This window comes from Schistocerca americana, chromosome 1 (assembly GCF_021461395.2).
Source record: "Schistocerca americana isolate TAMUIC-IGC-003095 chromosome 1, iqSchAmer2.1, whole genome shotgun sequence".
NCBI lineage: Eukaryota > Metazoa > Arthropoda > Insecta > Orthoptera > Acrididae > Schistocerca > Schistocerca americana.
In genome coordinates, this window is record NC_060119.1 from 243,408,287 (window position 1) to 243,432,612 (window position 24,326).

Genomic DNA, 24,326 nt, shown 5'->3' on the forward strand with positions numbered 1-24,326 from the left:
TTTCACTTTTTTTTGTTAAAATTGTATAATTTCGCTCCGCTACGGAGCGAGAATCCAGGACTCAGCCTCCGAGTCCCTGTTGACTGGAGAAGCAACAACATTGCTCCGAGTGTGGTCACCGTCTGTGTAGGGGAAAAAATGAAACGAGTGCAAAATTTCATTCCATTACTAGTTGGCAGGCAGTATCATCGATTTCCCTCTTTTGTCAACTATTATTCACGCACCGCTTTTGGCACACTGTAACAGGAGGACGATTCCACTGAAAACCGCATATAATAGGGCCGTTGGTCATTTCATAAACCATCTACATCTACATCTACATGGATACTCTGCAAATCACATTTAAGTGCCTGGCGGAGTGTTCATCGAACCACCTTATCAATTCTCTATGATTCCAGTAACAAATAGCGCGCGGAAAGAACGAACACCTATATCTGTCCGTACGAGCACTGATTTCCCTTATTTTATCATGGTGGTCGTTTCTCCCTATGCAGGTCGGCGTCAAAAAATATTTTCGCATTCGGAGGAATAAGTTGGTGACTGGAATTTTGTGAGAAGATTCCGCCACAGCAAAAAAATCCTTTGTTTTAATGATGTCCACCATGTCCACTGTATCATTTCAGTAACACTCGCTCACCTAGTTCGCGATAATACAAAACGTGCTGCCCTTCTTTGAACTTTTTTCATGTACTCCGTCAATCCCACACTGCACAGCAGTATTCTAAAAGAGGACGGACAAGCTTAGTGTAGGCAGTCTCCCTAGTAGATCTGTCCTGGCAATAAAACACAGTCTTTGGTTAGCCTTCCCCACAACATTTTCTATGTGTTTCTTCCAATTTAAGTTGTTCATAATTGTAATTCCTAGGTATTTAGTTGAATTAACGGCGTTGAGATTTGAATGATTTATCGTGTAACGGAAGTTTAACGAAATCCTTTTAGCACTCATGTGGGTGACCTCACACTTTCCGTTATTTTAGGGTCAATTACCAATTTTCGCACCCTACAGATATATTTTGTAAACTGTTTTGCAATTTGTTTTGATCTTCTGTTGACTTAATTAGTCCTTAACCGACAGCGTCACCTGCAAACAACCTAATACGGCTGCTCAGATTGTCTCCCACATCGTTCACACAGATAAGGAACAGCAAAGGACCTACAACACTATCTTGGGGAATGCCAGAAACCACTTCTGTTTTACTCGATGACTTTCCGTCAGTTATACGAACTGTGACCTCTCTGACAGAATCTCAGAAATCCAGTCACATATCTGAGACGATATTCTATAAGCTTGCAATTTCACTACAACCCACTAGTGTGGTACAGTGTCAAAAGCCTTCCGGAAATCCAGAAATACGGAATCAATCTGAAATCCCTTGTTGATAGCACTCAACACTCCATGCGCGCAAAGAGCTAGTTGTGTTTCACAAGAACGATGTTTTCTAAATCCATGTTGACTGTGTGTCAATAGACCGTTTTCTTCGACGTAACTCGAAATGTTCGAACCAGATATATGTTCAAAAATCCCGCTGCATGTCGGCGTCAATATTATGGGCCTGTAATTTAGTGGATTGCTCCTAGTACCTTTCTTGAATGTTGGTGTGACCTGTGCAACTATTCAGTCTTGGGGTACGGATCTTTCGTCGAGCGAAAGGTTGTGATTGGTGTCAATAATGGCAGCTACATCTAAATATAGATAAACGTAAATTAATGCAGATGAATAGGAAAAAGAATCCCGTAATGTTTGAATACTCCATTAGTAGTGTAGCGCTTCACACAGTCACGTCGATTAAATATTTGGGCGTAACATTGCAGAGCGATATGAAGTGGGACAAGCATGTAATGGCAGTTGTGGGGAAGATGGATAGTCGTCTTCGGTTCATTGGTAGAATTTTGGGAAGATGTGGTTCATCTGTAAAGGAGACGGCTTATAAAACACTAATAAGACCTATTCTTGAGTACTGCTCGAGTGTTTGGGATCCCTATCAGGTCGGATTGAGGGCGGACATAGAAGTAATTCAGAGATGGGTTGCTAGATTTGTTACTGGTAGGTTTGATCATCACGCGAGTGTTACGGATATGCTTCAGGAACTTGGGTGGGAGTCTCTGGAGGAAAGGAGGCATTCTTTTCGTGAATCGCTATTGAGGAAATTTAGAGAACCAGCATTTGAGGCTGACTGCAGTACAATTTTACTGCCACCAACTTATATTTCACGGAAAGACCACAAAGATAAGATAAGAGAGATTAGGGCTCGTACGGAGGTATATAGGCAGTCATTTTTCCCTCGTTCAGTTTGGGAGTGGAACAGGGAGAGAAGATGCTAGTTGTGGTATGAGGTACCCTCTGCCATGCACCGTATGGTGGATTGCGGAGTATGTATGTAGATGTAGATGTAAATGATTGTTAAGTATGGAGCTATTGCATCGGCATACTCTAAAAGGAACCTAATTGGTATACAGTCTAGTTCAGAAGACTTGCTTTAAAAGTGGATATATGTGTGTGCTTATGTGTGTCTCACATCTCCTCCTTAAACAATGGAGCAGTTTTAACCAAGTTTGCTACACGTAGCCCTTACCATTACGCAAACAATCGCTGTGTGCGAAAGAACCACCCACCCGTCATAAGTCAGAAGATATGACGTCCTAAACCTGAGATGCGCGAAAAACTGCCACATCATGCTTGATGTTTAAATTTATGGCTTCTATGCTACCAACTCTATTAGCAATAAATTTCGCAGACAGTAGCCACTTATGTCACTAAGTGCACATTCAAAATTATATCATGGTACCACACGTCATAAACGCTGAAATGCGTGAGAAACTCTCGCATTATGCGTGAAGTTTAAATTTATTACTTCTCTACAGACAGTACCCCCATTTGTCGCTGAATGTACGTACAAAATAATATAATGATGTATGAGACGTAGAACAGGGAATGAGACGACATAAACTCTGAGATGCTTGAAAACATGCTGCATCATGCGTGAGGTTTCATTACATTTACTCTTTACCACCAAGACCCTCCTACAGTCGACTCAAGGTGAGCAAATCCCTGACACATGGCAGCACTTTTGACAGCTTTCAATTGCGAAGCGCCAGCGGCTTCAGGCGAAAACTATATCCGTATATAGACCTACTGTACGAAGAGGCGTTTCCAAAGAGACCTTAAAAAAATAGCGTTGTAGACAAGCGAAGTAGCTACGCCCAGCATACATAAACTGTCTAGGATCATCTCATATCAAGTCTGTTGCAGGAGTATATACTGTACACGATTTCGTTTCTAATAGAAAAGTGGCAGAATGAATACCTGGGCAGTTTCCTGGTTTGCAAACTAGTTACCTCGTACAAGCTGATACGGAGTTGTTCAAGAGTAAATGGTACCTGAGCGCACATTTTCCTACCTCTGGAGAGTTAACCATACCAAACTTCTCTCAAGAATAAATGGTACCTGAGCGCACATTTTCCTACCTCCGGCTAGTTAACCATACCAAACTTCTCCTCTGGGAAGATATGAATTACTAAAAGGTATCACAGTAAATAGAGAATATAGGCAGAAGGTAAAGTATACGATAACGGAAGAAAAAGCGTTCCAGTAAACATGGGTGTGCAAACGAACTGTGTAATTACGAGCTGCCACTAACTGCAGTTTGAAATACTGTCCTACATTGTATAAACGTAGTTGAAATGTAAATTTTTAGTCCCCATCCGGTTGCCTCAAATTTCACCAGTGGGCTACATAAACAAGAAATACTATATTATATCAGCGTGTTACATGTTACATTTGACTGGACTCTGATATCCATTAAAGGAAGTGTTCCACGTCGCGTTCCACGCGTTGTCCTCGCATCTAAGCGAAATAGTGTACTTGTCTCTCTACTGCGTTACAAATTCTTTGACGGCCATTGTGGACGAGCGGTTCTAGGCGCTTCAGTTCGGAACCGCGCTGCTGCTACGGTCGCAGGTTCGAATCCTGCCTCGGGCGTGGATGTGTGTGGTGACCTTAGGTTAGTTAGGTTTAAGTAGTTCTAAGTCTAGGGGACTGATGACCTCAGATGTTAAGTCCCATACTGCTCAGAGCCGTTTGAACCATTTTGAACAAATTCTTTTAGACCACCCTGGATCTGTCCAGTTTGCTGCTACAGGGCTTGTTTTACCTGTCCATTACGTCTTACGTCAGCAGCGAAATCTATGGCTTGCCTTACCACTTATCTACGTATCACATTCCCTAAGGTTGTGCAATGTGATCGTTCTCAAGCAATCCTGTGACATCCTGCCACAGCAACTGAAGGTCTCCCAAGTTTTCTTGGAAGAATTTGTGGCCTGATGAAACTAGGATCTAGTACAATTATCCACAGAGTCAATGAGAAACTTTGGTGGTCTGATGGCACATGAACAGCAAGTCAGCTTAAACCAAATTAGACAGCAGCTATATGGGTACTTACTCGAAAAGTTTACATTTCAAAGAGATTTGTAATGGCTAAGGCAATATTTTACACTGAAGCTTTGGCGGCTCGGAAGCGCAAGATCGGAAGTACCTAGAAAACGTCTCAGTCGCGGACTCGTGTTACAAGTAAACTATTAACGTAGCTGTTTTCTTTTTTCAGTTAATCATAAAAAAAAGGTCGTACCAAGAGGAGCCGTTGGGGAAATTGACTTTTACTTCATTTTTGCGATTAATCAACACTCTCAATTGCTTTGGACGGAATTACCTCGAAATTTATTCGATGATGGTTCAAATGGCTCTGAGCACTATGGGACTTAACTGCTGAGGTCATCAGTCCCCTAGAACTTAGAACTAATTAAACCTAACTAACTTAAGGACATCACACACATCCATGCCCGAGGCAGAGTGCCACAGAGTGCATCCCAGAGTGCCCCAGAGAGCTACAACACTAAAAAGAATCGCTTTGGCAAGATCAATGTGTAGTATTTGTGGCCCTTAAAAGGGCCGTTTGTTGAGAACTGCTTTCAATGATTATAGATGGTACAATCACCAACAATGCGACAATCTTCCAAAGAAGAAGGACCACTAGCCTTCACCCATAAGTGAATACTACAATCCGAATTTATCTTACAACGTCTACGACAAGACAAAGACAAACTCCCGTGCGGAAGAAGGTACGAACCCTCACTAGCAATAATAATCTCAGGTATAGTGCGGTAAGCCAAGATTTCACGAGTTTCAAAGGATTCCAAACCGGCTCTCCCTGCATTGTTACAAGCAACGAAAGCAACTGTTATCCATCCGTTACCCAAACTGGAAGAAGAAGAAACTTTCATTAAAGAAAAATTTAACTTCGCACCACAAAATAAAGTAGGTCCATGAATAAGAACAAATTGAGTAGTTTTACCTACTCCCCTTACTTCGTTCTTTTTACCCTTCGCCGTATCGGTCGCGCGGTTCCAGACTGTAGCGCCTAGAACCGTTCCGCCACTCCGGCCGGCTTATTCGATGACCACGAATCCTTGACATCAGCCGCAGGGCCAGAGCTCAGAACCGATTTCCTGCCTGCCGCGAGGAGTCGCTTTAAAAGTGTCAGCCATCCGTGCCGGACTGGCACAAATTTTCATATGTCACTATTGAGTAGTAAACCTGTACCTAATGATGTCAAGCGTACGCGGTCAGTGAATAAATTTCGAGTATAATGATGTATTTATTGCACAGGAATCTGCTATCCCATACCATACCTTTTACGTACAAAAACAAGAACATAGTTTCAGTCAACGGAACATGTACATTTAACACAACTAACCTACAGTACTTAGATAATGGGCAATACATGGTACGATTAATAGAGACAGGCACCTTCTTAAAAACCCGCCCACGAAAAGTTGTAGACTAAGTACTGAGGCTATCAGTGATACAATGTCGGTTGGTGAAAAGGCTCATCGCACTAGAAGACGGATAAGGAAGATGATATTACACACACAGTAGTTTGACTGGTTCAGCATCAGATAAGATAGCCCATCGGTCAATTGCAGTATACAGAGGGTTCCAAAAAGTGTATCCACTGTTTAAAAGATCATAACTGGCAAACTAATTGACGGAGTTGTCTCATCTTTGGTAGTGTCATAGTCTGTAGTTTCGGCAATCGCCACACAAGCGTTGTATTGCGTTGTTTTGTTTTGTCAGATGACAGTCGCCAGATAGTCAGTGTTTTGTTCTTAGTTGCACCTAGTTACTCGAGTAAACATGGCTGGCGCAAGGCTTACATTCGATGAAAGGAAGTCAGTTTTGAAGTGGTATTTTAAGTACGAAAACATTAATGAGGTTCAACGGCAATGGCGAAATGAGTATCAAACAGAGCCACCGACACGTTTAACGATTCGTCGCATTCGAGACAAATTTGAAGCCGAAGGCTGTGTTAAAGATGTACACAAACAACGATCTGGATGACCTGTAACACTAACAAGTCCAGCTAACTCCCGCCGTGTGTTACAACAATGCACTCGCTCACCACAGAAGTCTGTGAGACAGCGTGTCTGTGAAACTGGAGTGAGTCGCTCAGGTGTTGGGCAAAATTTGAAGACGGCAAAGTGGAAGTGCTACATCCCACTACTGCTACACGCAATGAACGAGGACGACCCAGATCGTGGAATGGAGTACTTACGAGTGGTTTACTAACATGGTGCGCAACGCTGAAGAGTTTGCAGAGATGACTGTGTGGTCTGATGAGGCACAGTTCAAACTCAATGGTAGAGTAAATCGCTACAATTGCATCTACTGGGCCGCGGAAAATCCGAACGTCCATGTAGACAAAGCCGTGAATTTGCCAGGAATAAATGTGTGGTGTGGGTTGTCTTACCGGGGCTCGATTGGGCCATTCCTCTTTGACGGCACAGTTACCGGTGAGGTGTACCTTCAGAAGCTTCAGACAACCATTTTACCTGCCATCCGAGACATGTATGGAGACGGAAGAGTTTACTTTCAACAAGATGGTGCCCCAGCCCACTACCAAAATCGTGTTAAGGCGTATCTTGACGATAATCTACCAGGAAGATGGATAGGCCGTAGAGGTGCTGTGGAGTATCCACCACGTTCCCCAGACCTAACCCCTCTGGGCTTTTACCTGTGGGGAACACTAAAGGACGTCGGTTATCGACAAAAGCCACGCACATTGGATGAACTTCGAGAATCCATCGCACATTCATGTGCAAATATCCAACTGAACACGTGGCAGTCAGTAGTTTGTGCTGCAGTTCGGCAACATCGTTTGTGTGTGGATATTAATGGTGACCATTTCGAACACCTACAGTGATATCTTTAAGTTGGACTTCAAGCTACATTTTCATCAAAAATGAGACAACTCTGTCAATTAGTTTGTAAGTTATGGACTTTTAAACAGTGGAAATATTTTTTTGGACCTCTCTGTATAATAACTACAGAGCAGTGCATAGCAACAGTCCACATGGATTATTAGACAAAGAAAAACCCAAAATTGATCAGTTAAACTCACAATTAATAGAAGTATAGTAAGCAAACTCCTTTCTACATCGTATGGAGAGGGGACACCGTGAAAGCACTTATATGGCGTGGAGTGCATCTGACTGCAGTTATAGCACGTCGTTCACCATACAAGGAGACAAAGTCGCCCATAATAAGCCGCCATAAGGTAGGTCACACATTACATTAATTTAATTGGCAGTAGCCGAGATATTAAAATACCTTGCCTGAGAGTACACTTTCGCGATCAACAGTCGAAAATCACGTAAAATTAACCCATCCTCATTTATGAATGTTTTTAAATAGGAGTCCTACATGATTATTTATTCATGCAACAGCTTAGACCATCCACAGAAGGAAACACCAGTTTGTATGGGATTCTGGCACAAAGAATATACTTCCGCACAAATAATGTGACCGTTCACCCTGGAAGCTCCTTCGACAGCACGCATTCCACACGTTAGCCCTCGTTAGCCCCAGTTCCCCAGAGGTGAAAGCTTCCAACAGAAAGTGCCACTCATTTTGTGTAAAAAACAGAGCCAGATGCAAATTACCAGATACTTTGGAACTAACTGAATAGTAGCTAACCCCACCAACTCGGGTCCCTTGTTCGGGAGCCAGGCAATGTCTCCAACACACCAGAACAAAGCGGTAGTAATAAAGGAGTATCACCTTTTTAAGAACCCTTGGTGCAGTTGACACGGCTTGTAGTTCCATACAACGGCCCATTGACGTGGCTACAGTTAAAACCTCAATTTCTTTCAGAGGAACAGAACGATACAGAAATGAGGTTGGTCCTACCTCCTGAAGAGATCGATAAACTTTGTTTCGGATAGGAGTATAACAGTCAGTGTCTTGGCAACATAATCCATACATACTGTAAATGCGGTTGTATGTATGTGTGTTCCACATCTCCTTCTAAACCACTGTTTCGATTTCAACCATACGTGGTACACGAATCACTTACTGTCCGCAAATAAACACTGCGGGGGTAAGAACCACCTACCCCACAAAGGGAGGGGAGCTGGGGGTGAAAAGAAGCTTGTCTTAAGAACTGCAAATTACCAGACTTTATTCATCCATCATTTGAGAATGAGAGCACATAGTCACTTGCAACAAACTTTACACATAATTTAAAATCTTTACGATGCTTTTTCTCGCTCAACCACCTCCCCCCCCCCTTCCCCTAACCCAAAAAATGATGAAAAGGGTAAGTTTATCACTTACTACATTTCTGATGTTCATGCAGTAAAACTGCCGCATCAGGCATGGCGTTTTAATTTATTACTTCTTTACTAACAACTCTACTCACAACAAATATTCACACATATTCACACATATCACACATATAGCATCGTATGACACGTAGTTCAGGAGATAGAACGCCATAAAAATTGAACTGCCTAAAAATATAGCTGTAGTATGAAATTCACTAGAGATGCAGATGAAATCTATATAGAAATATGAGTAAAATGTGTTAAATGTATGTGGAAAATACGTGACATGTGTGTATGCGGCCAAAGCCATGGGTAAATAGCTCCTCCCAAAGACATGGATGGATTTTAACTGAATATTGTACAAATGTTGCCTACTATCTAGAAAGAAATATTATTAGGGTAAGAGGCAGGAACCTTCTTTTCGGGAAGGGGGGGGAGGGGAAGAATGATAACTTAGATATATATATATATATATATATATATAGAGAGAGAGAGAGAGAGAGAGAGAGAGCAGAGAGAGAAGGTGAGGCGAAGAGATACACGGAGAGCAGAGAGGGGGAAGGAGCAGACGGACAGGAAGAGGAGGCAGTGGAAGATGGTCAGGGAGAACTGCAGAAGGAGATGGACAGAGAGAGAGAGAGAGAGAGGGAAGGAGGAGATGGAGGGAGAGAATGGGGTATGACTTCACGACTGAAGAACAGCTACCGCAAGCACTTACTTCCATATAATATCTAGAAATACACATAGAGAGAGATTTGAAATCGAATGATTGTATGAAACTGATTGCGGGTAAGACGGATGCGAGACTCAGATTCGTTGGAAGAATCTTCAGGAAAGTTTGTCCATCAAATCAGTAAGTAGCTTACAAAATACTCGTAGACCAATACTACAATAATGCTCGTCAGCATGGAATCTGTACCAGATTGGACTGATAGAGGCTAGAGAGAATATCCAAAGAAGAACAGTGTGTTTCGTTACAGGTTCATTTAGTAAGCACAATAGCGTCAAAAACATGACAAACGAACTCCAGCGGTGGACGCAACAAGAGACATGTTCTGCATCACGATACGCTTTATTGTTTAAGTTCCGAGACCGTACGTTCCTACAAGAGTCAACGAATATATTGTTTCCTCCTACGTATGCCTCGCGGAAAGATCATGAAGACAAAGTTAGAGATCCGAGTGCACGGAGGCTTACCAGCAATTGCTCTCCCGCGGACTGTTCGCGGCTGGAGCACGAACTGAGGTAAGTAACAGTGGTGCACAATGTACCCTTCGCCCCACAACACAAGGTAGTTTTTCGGAATATAGAAGTAGATGACACAGACTTAGAGGGGGTGACGAGGAGACAGAGGGGCAGGAGGAGATGGACTTAGAACGGCGTTTGGGGGGAGGGGGGGGAGGGAGGGGGGATGGGAGGGGGGAGTAAGTGAGGAACAGAGAGGGAAGGAACGGATGGTCTAACAGAATTATTACGTATCTGGGCGACACCAGGTACTCAGCTAATAAGTTATTGAAATTAATTACTGTTTTGGTTTTGCATCCACCAGCAGACCTGAAAACGAGAAGATACGAACAAAGACTAATTAGTACCAATAAAAAATGCACATTAAATGCACAAATTAAATGAACAAGTTACCTACAAATTTAGCAATACCACGTAAGTATTGGGACACGGCCGGCGCCATTCCAAAATACCGTCACCAACCCCCACCCCCCTCCCCCCACCTACGTATACGCGCTAGACATTTCAGTATTGGGACACGGCCGGCGCCATTCCAAAATACCGTCACCAACCCCCACCCCCCTCCCCCCACCTACGTATACGCGCTAGACATTTCAGTATTGGGACACGGCCGGCGCCATTCCAAAATACCGTCACCAACCCCCACCCCCCTCCCCCCACCTACGTATACGCGCTAGACATTTCAGTATTGGGACACGGCCGGCGCCATTCCAAAATACCGTCACCAACCCCCACCCTCCTCCCCCCACCTACGTATACGCGCTAGACATGAAATGTTTTCATAACATGTTTTTCCAAAACATCGTTAGTCGACAAGGTCGCACGCAGTGTATCCGGCAAGTGTTGACTCTCTAGTCGTTATTACTGGCGCGGGGTTGTGACATAGAGAGAGATGGCGGTGGTGGAAATGGCTGTATCCAATACGATCCCTTAATTGAGTCACATGTTCGACTTCTACCAATAGGATTCAACTATCCTATGACCTCATTGTAGGACATATATAGGTTAAGTTCCGGGACCTCAGTCTTGGTCACTCAGTCAGCGAGAGACTAAGAAGAACAATCATGAAGCACCAGTCGACCTCCAGTGCAGTCACTCAGAACAGGATCAAACGGAAAAGTAAGTATCATATTTCACATTATTCTATCTCGTTCATTATCCTTATTATTCAATGTTTTCACTTATTCGCTAATATCTACTCATTCATCTTCTTTTTTCAACAGAGTCAAACGCAACCATGCTTAGCTCCGCAGACGCGTCCGAACCTGCATCATCATTAGCTTCGTTAACCATCTCATCCGGACCTACACCAGCGACAGCCGACTCATTTGATCCAGTAGCGACCGCGTGGGATCCTGTAGCTCACATGTTGGAGCAGGACAAGGAGTTGCTGCTCTCCGTCCCACTCAGCAACTTGTGTGATGAAGAAGCTCGATCTGCTCACCACACAACGAATTCAACCACTGGTGGTGTTAAAGATCAACTAAATGGTGGTCAGTACTGGATGCCTACATATAAATCATCACAATCGAACACTCCCGTGATAGTGCAACCACCGAGTTTAGATACTGTAAATAAAAAGAATACGTCTAGTGCGGCTACGCTATTCACCACGACATATAATTTAACCTCCAGTGGTTCCAAACGTGTGAACATTGCTATAGACGTCCATCATGTCTGGGGGATCCAAGCTATAATGGAGATTGAAAATATTTCCAAAAGTGTTAAAGTCCCGATTTCCGAGTTCGACTGGGCAGGGATCTGTAATGCAGAGCGCTACATCAATCAACAAATGACCACCGAATATGACCCAACTCATCCCCCACCAGAAATTCGTCTTGCCGATGTCACACTTTCCATTACTACTGTATATGATGACTGCGCCTTATGCATTAAATCAGGTGTCGACAGCGTCTATCTAAGGCATCCATCAGTTATCAAATTATTCAACCTAGACTCCTCTATACGGTTTGCTCTCGAGAGACTGAATCGTTGGGTTCCTAGCATAGAGGCAGCATATAGTGATGTTAAAAACTCTCTACGTGTTAATAATATACATATTGACGATTTTGAGCAGCATCTTCGTTCGCATATAGCCATTAAAACTACAGACATCCAATTGAAATGCGTGTGTCAAAAACCAGAGTACTCGGAGTCACCTATCGGATTGCGTGAGATACGTGCAGAATTTATTGCCAACCAAAGAGAATTATTTGGTATATATTGTACAGGTTCTAAGAAGAAACGTGCAGATTATGATAACACCTCAGAAATAGTACATCCAATGTATGATTTTTAAATAAATAATTTATATTTAATCTTATCTCCTGTTTCTCTTTTATTTCAGACCACCACTCCTATTATAATCAAATTGATCCAATAATTTTTTAATTCTACTCAAATTATGACCATCTTACTCTTCATACATGTGTTCCTCGTGTAGGCAGTATAGCTCAATCGGTTAATTGATCGAACTATACTGGCTACACACAAATATTATTATTATCCTCTCAGTTATATTTTCTATATATGTCAAGTACTTGTTTGTACATGGCTCATTTACTATCATGGCTGGCTGGGTGAAGCACCCTCACCACAAGGACTTTGTTGTCGGTGACTGGTCATGTGAAGATTCAAGTGAAGAGCAGAAGAAGAACAAGAAAAACGGAATTCTCCTCCCCGATAATATAAGAGCAATTATTGTAGGCCCATCCAACTGCGGCAAGACTAATGTCCTCATGACTCTGCTAACTCATGTGCAAGGTGTCCGATTTGAACATGTCTGTCTATTCTCAAAAACACTCTTTCAACCCAAGTATCAGCTATTGCATGAGATATTTCGAGGTGTAGATGGCGTTACATACACAACATTCAGTGAAAGCTCTGATATCCCCCCACCTGAAGAAACAAAACCAAACACAGTATTCATATTTGACGATGTTGCAGTAGAAAACCAAGACCAAATTCGCAAATATTTCTCTTTCGGTCGCCATATGGGTGCTGATGTATTTTATCTAAGTCAAACATATTCCAGAATCCCCAAACAACTTGTTAGGGATAACGCAAATCTCATTATAGCCTTCAAGCAAGACAATCTTAATTTAAGACACATTTACCAAGCACATGTGGGGACGGATATGTCGTTCAATGATTTCTTAAAGATATGTGCAGACTGTTGGAACCATTCACAGTATGGGTTTCTCGTTATTGATAAAACAAGAAAACTGTATGAGGGTAGATACAGACGAAACTTTCAAGAATTTTTGCATATATAACAAGGTAATAGACGTTAACACATCAGTCTACGTCATACCATGGACAAATTCGCGCGTATGTCCACCTCTCAACCTGAGATGATTGGTGTACACAGACAGAACATTCGCTTGTACATGGATGCGAAAATTCAAGCTATGGCTCTTAAAGTTGCAAGTATGCGCAGGGAACTAGAGACCTATTACCAAACCCTTCTGAGAATGGTGAATCAGTTAAATGAGCTAGTTAATCAAGTCAGTAAGAAAGTAACCGACTTAACTGAAAAGGTCGATCATATTCAGAGAAAAATAGATGTAGACCTCATTGTTGTCGATAAGGGTGATCGTGATCATACTAAGAAGCTGAAGAAAATGAATGCATATATAACGCCTCATGTCGCAGAGACGTCTGATTAGTATACGTTGAGATGTCGACGACCAAACAGAAAGTCATTCAAGCCCGTAAAGCAGTCCGAGAGAAATTACGGTTGCTTAGGTTAGGGTATATTGATCGTCAGCAAACACTAAGAGAGACCTTTACGCCCGTTACTGAGTCTCTCCGACAGCTCTCACCAAAAACAAAAACGACCCAAAACGACAGTCAAGCCATTGATGAATTCATTATTAGTCACGCACCAGGCCAGATAGATAGAACATTCGGCGTTAGCCCAGGAAGACCATACATGTTGGGCACGCATCCCATAACTGTAACAGAAGACAAAATACAAATAGCTGATAGACAGTTTGACCGAACACCAGGCTTAATGAATCTTATTTTCCTAAGACCAACTAAAAAACCTATAAATTATTCAGTTAGTGATAAGGACACGTACCGTCAAATACTACACATGACTGGTGTACACAAGATCACCAAAAGCCTAACCAACAGGAAGTATAAAACCATTATAAAACCAATACTTGAAGACCAAAACAACAACAACGGTGCCAGCAGCGGAGATGGTATTGACATTGGTCTTAAGGCAGTGAACAATCGAGTCCCTCAGTATATATATTATGACGACCCCAACGAACTAATAGATCGACTACGTCTGCTCATGGCATCAGCTGCTGCAGGTAATACAGCTCATTCGAATGAAGTTATCTCCATAATCTCTGAGCTTCGAGAGAGAGGTATCATCAAATAAGTATGGAGACCGTAGTTCGAGAACTACACAAACCAGCACGCAAAACATACCCGCGCAGGCATGTCATAATTAAAGGGATAGATGACTTGTGGCAAGCTGATCTTGTAGATATGCGACAATATTCACATGAGAATAATGGCTTCAAATACATTTTAATTGTTATTGATACATACTCCAAATTTGCATGGGCAGTACCAGTCAAGACAAAAACCGGACCAAATGTCGCAGATGCTTTTGAACGCTTGCTACAGATAGGAACCAATCGATGCCCTGACAATCTCCAAACCGATCATGGTGGTGAGTTCTACAATAGGTACTTCAAGACAGTGATGCAGCGGTATGGAATACATCACTACTCGACATTCACTCACCTGAAGGCAAGTATCGTAGAGCGCTTGAACAGACCAATAAAAGGTAGAATGTGGATGCGGTTTAACCATCGTGGCTCATACAAATGGACAGATATCCTCCCAGAAATAATTGTTCAATATAATAGAACCAAACATAGCACAATAAAAATGCGGCCAATTGATGTTCGTGATAACACACTCATGGATACGGTATACTTTCACATTAAGATACTGGATCCACGCAAACAGAAATTTAATGTAGGTGATTTGGTGCGTATCTCAAAACACAAGACCGCATTTGAGAAATGATACCTACCGAACTGGTCAACTGAGATATTTACAGTTTCAAATGTGAAGCGAACGAATCCTAGAACTTATTTATTGAAAGACAGTAAAGGTGAAGAAATTGCAGGCTCCTTCTACACTGAGGAGATGCAGAAGAGCTCACAACCAGATCTTTTTCTCGTGGAGAGAGTCATAAGACGACTTGGAAATAAAGCCTTAGTCAAATGGCTTGGTTTTCCTGCTACACAAAACAGTTGGATTGATGCCAGGGATTTGCTATATAATGAACATTCATCGTCCACAACCACCACAGTAGCCTGACATGCGCGATCGAGGGCACATTAGAGGAGGCGGTGGTGTTCTGGACAAACTACCTTTGGAATTACACATCCCGGGCTATAACTACTGCGGACCTGGGACAAAGCTTCAGAAACGCTTGGCGCGAGGTGATAAGGGAGTGAATCTGCTTGACGAAGCGTGCATGGAACACGACATTGGATACGAAGCAAATAAAGATCTACCAAGTCGTCACATTGCAGATAGGATTTTAGCTGATAAAGCTAAGGCGATACGAAAAAGAAAAGATATTGGTATAGGTCAACGCATCGCAGCATACACAGTTGATAAAACCATGCGCGGAAAAATCAAGTTAGGATTAGGAGTGATGAATTTCAAGCGCGTTATGAACGCTGCACGTCGCGCACTAAACATGAAGAACAAGAAGGGTTCTTTGAAGAAATGTATCCTGACAGCCATGTATGCAGCTAAAAACGCAATGAAGGACAAAGAATCACCAACGAGAAGATCCGTTAAAGCACCTCGCATTCTACCGATACCCAAGACATCCGGAGGTTTTATTCCTTTTCTCATCCCAGCCCTCTCCGCGCTCTCAGCGGTAGGTTCGCTCGCCGGTGGGGCTGCAGCTATCGCTCGAACAGTCAAGAATGCGCAAAACTCGCAAAACCAGTTAGAAGAGGCGAGAAGACATAACCGCATGATGGAAGCAGCAGTCATTGGAAAAGGTCTATACTTGAAACCGTACAAGAAGGGTCTTGGTCTATTCATAAATAAAAAAAAAAAAGCCCAATAGCGGTCCTACCAGATCGACCACTCACAAATACAGACCTTCTTAAGTTTGTTAGACATAAATTCAAGATACCAAGATTCCGTGGTGTGTTTATGAGGGATACATTACCTAAGACTATGTGGAAAACTGGTGAATGCGGTATTGTGAATTTAGATGTTGTCGGAGGTCCTGGCACCCACTGGGTGGCGTACGTTATGAAAGACGCTGGGGTAGTCTACTATTTCGACTCCTTTGGTGACCTGCAACCACCCGAAGAATTACAGCAATACTTCACTCACAGAAGACATGTGCTATACAATTATCAACGGTATCAGGACTTTAATACATACCTCTGCGGACATCTTTGCATCATCTTTCTCTTGACGTTCACAAAGAAGAAGAATAAGAACAAGAACTAACGTATATAAGCAGGATGTTTAAACCTTCATTCATCAGTTGACGTTCAGATGCAATGTCGTACACTTTGACGTTGAAAGGACGGTCATCTGTATTGCGTGCAAATTACTTCCCACCAATTGATTTGAGTGCAGGTCAATGGAGTGTTGCATTGATTGGACTGGAGACGTACAACAGCATCCCGAATATCACCAACACTAACAATAAATTGCATCTCGATATTAATGGTGAAAAAGATATTCTTGAAATAGAATCTGGTGCATACGATATTGACGATTTAAACGAACTCTTAAAACAGTCTGGAAAAGGCATTGAACTACGTGCAAACATCAATACACTTAAATCTGAAGTAAGGACTCTAAATGCAACCATTGACTTTAGCCAGAAACATTCAATAGGACCCCTGCTTGGATTCACAAAAGGGCAGATTTTGAAGAAAGATCCAACTAAATTTTACAAGTCCAATCAGTCTGTGGATATACTCCCAGTCAGCACAATACGTGTCGAGTGTAACATTGCTACGAATTCCTATCTCAACGATACTCTCATTCACACTATTTACGGATTCTTCCCCTCAGTTGCAGCGGGGTATAAGATTGTTGAGACACCTGCCAATGCAATATACCTTCCAGTGACTGCTCAGACATTGGGCTATTTGGAGCTGCGTATTGTGGATCAGAATAATAAACTTGTCGACTTTCGCGGTGAGGAAATCATTATACGCTTACATCTAAAACAAGATGGGCTTGCGGTATAAAACAAGTGCACGCAATACACAGCGCGCCACTTCGCTACTGAATAGCAAACTGATAACACCTGTGAACTACGAATTTCTTAAATCAGTTGGTCTCAAACCCTGCAATGACGTCATCACTCAATATAACCAATCCAGTAGAGTATGATGACAGAATTATACGTCAAGAATACTTCTCTCATAAATCTTACGCTTCAACCACGTTTAACAAGAATGATGAAATCAGGATTGTCATACAACACCAGGACACACTCACTCTTCCGTGCAAGAGTTTCATATATCTCGAAGGGTCATTCAAGAAAACTGATGGCACCGATACAGTGGGGTCCAAGCTGACACGCAACGCATTGGCATTCCTCTTCCAAGAGATTCGCTATGAACTGAATGGTTCTGAGATTGATCGTACACGCAATGTTGGTCTAACATCGACCCTTAAAACATACGTCTCGGCATCACCAGCAGATCTGCACAGTTTAGAAAATGCTGGATGGTTCATAGACGATGCGGAGGGTAGAACACCCCAGGAGTACAAGCGATTTACTGCATGCATACCTCTAAAAATACTTATGGGATATTTTGAGGATATGAGACAGATTATTATGAACGCTAAACAGGAACTTATTCTAGTGAGGAGTGCGACAGACAATAACTCGTACATTCAAGGAGCTCAAGAAGAGAATAGGATCACAATCAACAAATTAATATGGAAAATGCCTCACATCAGTGTATCCGACGAGGAACGATTGAAGCTTTTGAAAGTGTTGAATTCAGGTACATTTCTGTCACTGACCTTCCGCTCATGGGAGATCTTTGAGTATCCAGTGTTACCGACCGCGAGCAGACAAACATGGGCTATTAAGACCTCCAGTCATATCGAGACACCCAGATTCATTATACTTGCGTTTCAGACTGATAGAAGAGCAAATACATCAAACGATTCCACCGTGTTCGATAACTGCAAGTTAACTAACGCCAAAGTCTACCTCAATTCAGAATTCTACCCATATGACAATCTACATCTGCAATGGAATGAAAATGTATACAGCCTCGCGTATGACATGTATGCAAGGTTTCGTCCTTCTTACTATGAAATTGCTGAAGGAGAGGGAGGGGGGTGTCTACTGAGTCCTCGTAAGTTCAAAGAGCTTTCACCGATCATTGTAATAGACTGCTCTAAACAGAATGAGATAATTAAGTCTGGACCTATAGACGTTCGAATTGAATTTGAATCATCGACAAATTTCCCAGAACACACCGCTGCATATGCATTAGTCCTACACGACAGAATAATCAATTACTCACCGCTCACAGGTGTTGTGCAACGAGCTGTATAAATGAAAATATGCTGTCCTATGCATTGATCATTTGACGATGGCAACTCAGCCTGTGAAGATCATTGCAGATGTTCAAGGATTCCATGATGGAGAGCGAAGACAGTTCGTATTTAAACAAGTTGCTTTTGTGGCCTACACACAAGACGCAGGAATAATTGAAACCTTCTCCGCAAATATTCGATCACCAAGACCGTTCACGCAAGTGAAATCTTGTAAAACACGGACCAGTGCATTGTGGTTAACTAATTTTTATCATGGAATTCACTGGGATGATCCCGGCATACCCTATAAAGATGTGGTGATCGCACTTAAATTATTCGATCACAAGGACACCATCGTTTACGTGAAGGGAAAGGACAAAACCTCCTGGATGCGTCAAATATTTAAATTTGCATCTATTCAAGACCTTGAATGGTACGGTTGTCCATCCATCCATCGACTGAAGAACGATTACCAAAAAAATGCATTTGTATCTGCATATGAGAATGTAAAATTACTTTTCACTTTTATTAGAAATAAATAATAATTTATAAGATTGAGTGTTTTTTTCTTTCTATGACATCCAACGTCCCTAGTATTGTAAGTTTATCCTTTTTATATTGTATATGAAGGGAACTGTCCGAGAGAGACACGTACCCCGGCCTTTGACGTGGAATGAGCCTACTGTCATAGTTAGGTGCGGATGCCGATCTCGCGGTCTCCGTCGAAATCGACAGACACGCGCAGCCGCTGACGCTTGGTAGGGGGTTGCACCAGTTGCCGACCTCGCGGCCGCTGTGGAAAGCGATGCGTCAGATTACGCTTTCTAAAGTATCTGTTGACGTAGGACTGTAAGAGATAGCGATGCATTGGGCTGTGTGTGTTCGTGACAACTAGCAGAAGTCCTGCACTTGTGATTAAAAGCAGGAAACCTTATAACTTTATGCATTGCGATGTGGCTGTATGTACGTATTCTGCATACACACATAAATAAATTTATAATATTTTTAATAAAAAGAATAATCATTATTAGGGTATCAAATAATAACAACATTTTTTTAGAAGGAAATAACTGAGTTTATTATTGAAATCAGAATTTAACATTTTTCACATTATATATAAATATGAGTTTACAGATATAAGATTGGTTTTTAACCAAAAATCTGAAATTCGACATCTTTTTAGACAATTTTTTAACAATTTTAGATAATTAAGAAATATATAAGCATTCTCTTCAGATAAATTATATATAATTTTAAAGCTAATGCAGAGGTACTACCCTATCTTACAAAGTATCTAATGAAGTTCCACCAGAAAAACAAAGCACTTTTAATTAATACCAAACCTATTTGTTTCAAGTCAATGACTCTAAACATTTTCGAAAAGAACAACAACAAATTGAATATATATTTTTTTCCAAGTAAGTCGATTTAAAGATTTTCAACTACAAGAACAAGGTGAACATATATATTTTTCTTTAAAGTGGACGTCTAGAAACATTTTCCGCTAGAACAAGCAATTGAACACATAGAAAGAATTTAATTAGTGGAACTCATACACTTAAAAACTAGTTCTGACTGGATGGCTAGCGGTAGGTGAAACTTACAAACTAAAATCTAAGCTCTATAATGACTAGAAGTGATGGATATATTAAGTGAGAAAATTTTATTATTATTTTTTGTTCATACAGAAGTTAATTGGCTAAATTTATAGCCTTTTCATATATATATTAATAATGGTCAGCAATATGTAGATATAAAGACTACTTTATTTATTATGATTTTCTTTGAAAAAATAATGATTATATTTACATACACACACACACTTAACACAAGTTCGCGCTCATTCGCACACTCAGACATGCATGGAAGCACGCAAACTGATACACGCAACAAAACACTCTCATCAACTATTTACACTATGATAAAAGAGCCATACTATTTCCACGCATAGCTCACATTCATAACATTCACACGCTCAATCCCTCTCTATCACTCAACCAGAGTCCCCCACCCCTACTTTCGTTTCAAGTAAATAGTGTGAGTATGGGAGGGTTCCCACCCCATCCTCACAAATGACTCTTTTATCGTCATGAGGAGACAGTCCGACTTTAGATTGCAGCACAGTGTACACCTCGTGAGCTCGTGATCGAATACTAGTTTGTTGAACCATGTGTGGATGAGCGCCTTCAACGCTACGACCGTACAGGCACTGCAGATAGTCCTCGACCGTAAGCGCACGAGACGCGATCCGTCTAACACCCTTTGCCCGCCTCAGAGTGTTCCCGTCTACTATGCGATATGCATACATTTTCGATCTCAGTCCCACAAACTCTACAATTGGTAAACCATTCGACTCGTCTTTCATGAGACCGATAACCTTCTTGTTCTGTGGAACAATACCATAAGGATTATTGATCTCATAAGAAGAGGTGTCAAATTCTTTACCATTGCACCTAATTACTTCATATGGATCGCAGTTCTTGATCCAGTAGATAAAGCTGTCTGTATCCATATAAAGTAATTTTGGATCTATGAAATGAGGTTTCGCAAACTCATAGTGGAATCGGTACATGTAGAATTTGGAGATATCGAGTATACACATCCCCAAATAGATGGGTTTCATAAACTCTACAGCAGTCTTCGACATCTCCACAGCAACAAAGTTTTCATTGAAGATGGTGGCACGCTTAAAATTTGGCCTGGCTATACATTTTCTCACGCCGTAACACCCTTCCCATGCGGTTCTAATAACAATATCGCGTTCATTTCTTACATTTTGCATAGTTTTCCCGAAAATGGAATTATTCATTAATTTATAAAAGTCTTTTTCAAAATCATTACTCGCGACCGCCCTCTTTTCGGTGTTTAGTTCAATATACTCCTTCAACCAGGGGGATTGCTTGAAGGAGATTGCCCGGGTGATTTTAATGAGCTCCATTCCTAATCTGAGACACTGCTGGAGGTTACGATAATGAATAATATACCTCTGCTTATCCCCAACAGTGGCCATCAGTTTAGGGATGGTGCTTCCTCGTGGAATTTGTTGCTCTGGACATAACGGCAAGTCGCTTGTCTCTCCATGCAAATTATTAGGGTACGCGATGTCTGCCTCAAGCACATATCCTACATCAGAATCGGCCGCAAGACCCATTATCTGTCCACCTAATCCCTTCAATTCGTCTTCAGGCACCCATTGGAACCCGGCAACCGGCAGCGGTTGCTTCATAGCATGCCCATATAAATTGTTAACATCTAAGTACAAAATGTAACTAGAATCAAGGGATGCGTTCTACTCGACACCCATCCGCGGATTATTTGCCTTGGCGTGTCTGTGAACACATTGACAAAGTCCGCCGCGGATCCCTCGCTCAAAAAATAGAAGCATTGAAGCATCAGTCAAAAGTTCAATGTTGCAATCCGTTTTTTTTAGCATAGCGTCCCAGGACAACCCAGGTGCCGTGTAATAAAAGGCAGGGTCCAGAGAGTACGTGGTCATACATACACTCCGGAACTTTTCGAAAACATCTGCAAGCAAACGAACGTCCGTGTCCATGTATAACCTTGCATATTCTCCCAAATTGGGGATGTTGAATTCCTGCCATACATTAACGGCATGCTCATAATCTGTGTTAGTTATGGTATCGCCAGTGAGAGTACTGGTAAAAGAAGTTATGTCGGGAAGCCTGGTTTCATTTAGTTTTGCCATACTATCAAGATACTCGTACGGGAAAACTCCTTTCCTCGTCGCAAGTTGAAACTTTTCCTCATCGGTAAATGCAGATCGAGTGATATGCATATCATTCCGAGGTAAAGTCTCAACAAGTTTCTGGAGCGAAGTTTGCATAAATCGTAGAGAGTCAAGGAAGCGGAGCGTAATTTTCGGCGTCATTCGTTTTGAAAAAGAAATGTACTTTTCAACACTTTCAGGCAGGATATTGACCTGATCCTTCTTCATACCGAACTTAGCCAAGTGCTCAACGAGAAAATGAGCGTCATTCCCGCTCAGATTATGAAAAAAGACGGGTATGTGTGTAGGTAACTGATACTTCAAGTTGCATGCTTTGTGGGCTGCACCGCGGAACTTACCCGTAAGATGACAATGGTCTCTACGAGGAGTCTCCGCTTTTCTATCTAAGGCCAGCCCGCAAATATGACAATTAACAGCCTTTTCGTACAAGTCATCATTTTCCTTTGATTTGGTCATGGGAATATTGATGCTGTAGAGCTTGTGAATTTGCCATGAAAGTTTTTCAAGCTCAGTGAGAAGCCAAACCGCTGGATCGTCCCCTACATAAGACTGATAGCTATTAAGTTTACAATCATATGCGCATACAACTTGGAACGCAGCCGCATAAGGTACGTGTTTTTGTGTGAAGGTTGTGTGTGAGGCTAAGGGATTCCCTTCACAACGAGTAATAGGAGCCAGCAAGCATTCAAAATCGGCGTACACAACAAAAGGACAACGCTGCTGGTGGTGAGCATTTTTAAATTTAATGAATTTATTTTCCTCAGTGGGCATAACAACACGTACCGGGTCCTTGCATGCACAATCTAATAGATGTGTCGCTAATAACTCTTGAGATGAAAAATAATTCAAACACCTTATACAAATATGTCGTTTATGATCATTTTTACTTAACTGGGAGGAAATGAGTCGGGACATGTCTTTGATCCAGACGTAGTGATAATTATCACGTTCGGAGAAGAGCAGCATGTTGACATGCAACTCTCGTTCACCTGCAAATTTTGAGAAATGGAGGGGGCCTACTACTGTATGCTTGTTCTGCTCATCTGACTTGCTTTTCTTCTCCAGGCCATAAACGTGGACCGATATTGCGGTATTCTGAGCCTCAAACTTAGGTATGTCCTGGATTCTTAAAGGGAACTCTATTCCGTCAAAGTTATACAGTCTCTTAATATCTTTGACTTTGTAACTGCTGGGACGCTCGGGATGATGTTTGTAATTGTAATTTCTCTCGCAAGCCAGGACTGACCATGCAAAACACGCATTATCATAGTTATTTTGAACATTAATGCACGCCTGCTTTTTCTCAATATCTATAGGGAGTTTAATATAACTAGACCCTCCATTCATTGGATCGTAGACATGTATATGGATGTCGAGGTGTGGTATACTGCTGAGCGCTTTAGCGGATCCACGTACTTCCATCTCGGAAAATCGGGCCATAATAGCGCTCAAGGTGGATTCTCTATACCACTCAGCAATCGATGTGCTCCGAGAAATAACGCCATTGTCACCCCATATATAATGCAGAGTAGCCGTCTCCGCGCCACCTTGATGTTTAGGGGGGTGACTCAGTTCACAGCATAACACAGCACTGCATTTAAAGGCTTTAAATTCCGGATCTTCTAAGAGTTTGAGGAGCTCGGTCTCCAAGACGGGGAGGCACGCCTCCAAAAACCTTACAGGATCGCGATACCTCCCGCCTGGATTCTCAATTCTGGTGAAAGAGATTCGCCCCTCAAACGCTCTAGCAACTGCTGAGTATTCTAAGGGAGTCATTACGCCGTTATTCTGATCGACTTCGTTATCGATAGGACGGGTGAGAGAACTACCGCTAGCCATAAGGAAATTACTATTATTACTGTTGCTACAACTAGGAGTCCACCCGATAGATGAATGGGTTGGTGATGGGTGATCGTAATCATCATCATCATTTGCGGGGAGAGGTATACGTCTCGTAACGCGTACCTTGCGTGGAGGAGGGGGTGACAGCCGGTTTGAAGGGCCAGGCTGTGGCGATGGCGGACGGGCTGCGCAGCCAAACGGTTGCGACAGCGCTGGGGGAGGAGCTGGTGCGTGTTCTGCATCCTCTTCC